Genomic DNA, 4123 nt, shown 5'->3' on the forward strand with positions numbered 1-4123 from the left:
CCGCGTCCCAACGGCCGCCGCCCTCCTACGGCGTGACCCAGCGACACCGTTCACAGCACCACCCCCCTCGGACCCCGCAGCAAGCACCACCAGTCTGACTGCGGCCACAGGCGAGCCTGTCGCTCCCGGTCAGCATCAAACGCTGTTCTTTGAAACGGCGAATTTGGGGAAAGAAACTAAGAAAGCTTTGTCTCACCATATCCTGCACACAGCTACCAAAGGGAGGGGTGTTGCAAGTTTCACCAAAAAAAAAAAAAATTAAAGTTGATTAAACTTTTAATTGGTGCTTTCATGTAGTTCCAAGCTAGGTGGGCAAGCTAATGAACAATTTGTAAGCAAGCGTCATTAAAGAAATACAGGAAAATCCGCAGGAAGGCTCATTTATACATTAAGAAATCAGACGTTTCACTAGCAGCTAAATTGGATACCACTCATTTCAAATTGAGAAAAAACTTCTAAGCAGATTGGAGCATTTGCAGTAAATGACTTCCCCACACTTAGGCTTGAGATAGAAGAATGTCAAACCTGATTTAACCTTTGGGAAAAAACCCAGACTGCTTTCCATTCACTTGGCTTGAGGACCAGCACCACCCCTGACCACTGCCAGACGTGGCTCCTTACGGTACGGCACAGCACGCCGAGACTCGGAGAAGGCAATTCCTACACCTGGGACTAATTCTGCCAAAACAAGACTTAAGAACACACAAAGTGACTGAATCTGTACCCTTCACTAGACCACTGAAAGCCCGTTTCCTTCTTTGACAATTGATATTTTGGCCAGCGACCAGTGCAAACTACAGCCTGTTTGCCCCATCTGTCGATGCGCAGATGAACAGCGGAGCAATCATGTGAAGACTGCCTTAGGCACTCCAAAAATGTCTCTTTTCCCTCCCAAGTCCCCAGTTTAAAACTCAAGGCAGTTCAAGGCTCAACTGGAACTAAAACCCAGACTTGCCACAGCCCAGCAGAGAAGCGCTGAGTCAGCCCAGTTCACTGAACTCTTCTCTAGGCTAGTCCTTGCACTAGCCGCCTCGTGGCACCGGCTGAAAACACTTTTATTGCCTTTCCCTCTAAAAGGTGGCCTCAGGGATCCTTACGGGCTCCTTCCAACCCGAGATGTTCTGTGATTCCTAGGAACTGCAACCGTGGCACCTGGACACGGCCGAGGCCAAGGAAGTTCATGGTCTGGCCACCAAGCCTGGCTTCGACGCCTGGCACCCGAGAGGCCGGCTCTGGAAGCCAGCAGGGCAAGCAGAGCTTCCTTAAACTACAACAGAGGGCACTGGCTTCTGGACTTCCTCGCACTAAGTGGGCCTACGGGGGACAGCTGGGAGCCATTTTAAGTCTTGCCAAATGCTGCCAAGGCTCGAGGGGCTCCTCAGATGCTCACGGAGCCAAGGGGGATGCTGCACTTGGGAGTGGTGTCCTGTGGTGGGAGAGGGCATGGACCCCGCTGCTGGGACCATCAGCTTTCTTGCCAACACACTGGCCACATCGCGCACTGGTCGTGGCCAAGCGAGAGGGTCTCTCATCAGTTTATGAACAATTACGAAGAGTCCTTGCTCTGCTCATTTTATTCTGTTTAAACGCATGAAACAGCCAGTGCAGAACACCTACCTGGCTCCGAAGATGTCCTTCTTCGCTAGATCAATGCCTGAAACCACCTTCACCCTGAGGATACGAGACTCCTCCTGTTAATAAAAAAGAAAAACAGGTTTAATGTTTATTCCGTAATTCATTTTGAAGATCAGCTGCCCGCGAGAGGTTCAGCTGTGAATGAACTCTCAGCCTCTCGGTAGCAGGAGGCTTTCCTAGGTAGGAGTTTGAAAAGAAAAACCTCTTGGAAGGAGGCATATGCTGCTGAAGCATAGCCTGAGCCCGAACACGAAGAACATTCAACTCCACCCAGAGCTGCTGAGAGTTAAATAAGAGTCGATAACAGCAATGACATCACAGCAATGACATCATAGTAATAAAAATGCAACGACAACAGTAATAAAAGCAGAAGACAATTTGCTGAGCAGGGCCATTTCAAATCCTAAATGATCCATGCTCCACAGAAATTCATTCTGCTTCGACTCTGAAGCTGCCTCGTCAAACACAAGGGAAAACATTCATCACGTGTTTGTCCAACAATGCCAATACCTCTTGGTCGGAGAGATGGCTGCGCTTTAAAAAAGACGGGCTCAAAATGAAAAATAAACTCTTAGAATTATATTGTGTAAACCCATCTCAGCACCCTGGCATTTACAGAGCTCAGAAACAGCTTTCAGCGATGCAAGACGATTTCTGAAGACGTGTAGGACTAGGGCATCACCTTGGTGTTCAGTTTATCACTTCATTGCATTAAGCTCTTGAGGAACATTGGCATAAACAGTATTTTGTACTTTTTTTTCCACCCTGATTGACCAGTTTATTTTTGCTACTCAAAGAGGCCACCACAATTAAATCTGGAACGGATCCTACAGAAACAGGCTCGGCAGCCACCCGTACCAGCTAGACCTTCTTCTCCTCTGATAAGCCTGCCAGAACTGTGAGACACGCGATTCAGTTACGGTAATTTGAGGCTCCGTCCCCTGCAGCTTGCTCAGAAAACACCGACGTTTTCCCACAGGTTTACCCTGGCGTGACCGTGCAGCACCCACTCTCTTTGCTTTAGATAGCTAGAAGCCAGACGCAGGTTTCCGAGCGGTAGCTGAGATTTTTGAGGTTATTAGGAAGGTCAAAATCACCCCAGAAGCAAACCCATCCCCTCCACTACCATTGCTCTCGAAGGAGTTGGCAGCGGATTACTTCAGAGGAAGAAACCAAAAGCCCCGCTGAGCCCGCCCGCAGGGCCAGCTTCAGCCCGATGCCCAGCCTGCCGCAGTAACTGTGCCGCAGCAGAACGAAAGCCTGAGGATTTCCATCCGTCCTGCAAACCCACCTGTTGGTGCTCCTTCCAGCAGCACTTGGCTCTCGCCAAAGTAGCTTCTAATTAAGAAAACAGGATTCCTTCCCAAAAGTGCCTGGAGTTTACCAGGAAGGTGAACAAAACTGCATGTAAAGAAGAACAATTCTGTGGCGGTACACTGAATTTTTTTTCATATATTACCTTTTTTCAGTCTGTTGATGTCAACACAACATGCCTGGTCTTCTAGAGTGGTGTAACAGGCAAAAGGCAAGGAACTTGCAAATTGTGATCGAGAAAATTCAAAGACAGCACAGGAAAAGAAGAAAAGAAAGCGATGTAGACTGTTCGGACCTTGCCGAAGGAGAACCAGGGGGTGAGAAGTCGTAGCACTAACAGAGAGGGGCAGAGCGAGGGCGTTTGGACGGTTACTACACTGTCGATGCTACTCAGATTCCCTCCCACAAAGTCCAACTCCAGCTTTGCTAGAGTGGCATCTTATTTCTGCACTAAAATCATCTCTGCGTATTAAATGAATAAAAAATCCCCCATATTTAAAAACAAACCAAAAACCCCAAACCCCAACCCAACAAAACCCAACCACAGAACAGGAGGAAGCCCAGCTCCTGGCAGATCCCTAATCAGGTCCTGCAAGACCCAGAAGATGATGCTCCATGCTACCTAAACAGGTTCTCAAGAACATACTTGGAAGTTTCACTTGGTACTTTAATTACCCCAGAAGACAGAGCCTGTTCCCTCCCCGCATGCAGGCTCTCAGCCTCTGCTGAATATTCCATTCCACCAAGCAGAAACAGAGCTTCTGCAAATATTCTTTCAAATTTTCATGTGCATGAAATATAAATAGTAGTTTAAAAGAATAACTGAAATGCTTCAATTAGTAACGAGGCCTCACCTACCTACCCTCAAAATCTCTCCTTCGGTCAGTGAGATACTTTGATAACATCTATTGCACACACGGAGCGAGGTGAATTTTGGATGGTGGAAAATTCTTCTGCAGAACTCAACATAGAGTGCTCTGAACACTCAGAGCAGCTGCTCAGACAGCGGGGCTGGAAAATAATTCTTCTGTAACGCACCCAACTTTTCCTATCTATTATCTTTTGTCTAAAAGCATTCACAAAAGCAGCGTAACACCACAGGTGCAAAAGCAAAATAAAAGACCATTGCAGCTCATGCGACTGCACAAAGCCTCCAATGATACAGGTGATGGCT

At 47.7% G+C, this 4123-nt stretch overlaps 1 protein-coding gene across 3 annotated transcripts in view; it reads right to left on the reverse strand.

The window, feature by feature from the left end:
- Positions 1-1687, reverse strand: part of NEDD4L (NEDD4 like E3 ubiquitin protein ligase) — a 113527-nt gene extending 111840 nt beyond the window's left edge. For all 3 annotated transcript variants that reach the window (XM_035892940.1, XM_009637395.2, XM_035892939.1), the window contains exon 1: positions 1618-1687. The gene's annotated coding sequence lies outside the window, so the exon portion shown is untranslated. The remainder of the gene's footprint in view (positions 1-1617) is intronic.
- Between the last annotated feature and the right edge of the window lie 2436 nt (positions 1688-4123).

This window comes from Egretta garzetta, unplaced genomic scaffold (assembly GCF_000687185.1).
Source record: "Egretta garzetta isolate BGI_Z169 unplaced genomic scaffold, ASM68718v1 scaffold384, whole genome shotgun sequence".
NCBI classification, from domain to species: Eukaryota; Metazoa; Chordata; class Aves; order Pelecaniformes; family Ardeidae; genus Egretta; species Egretta garzetta.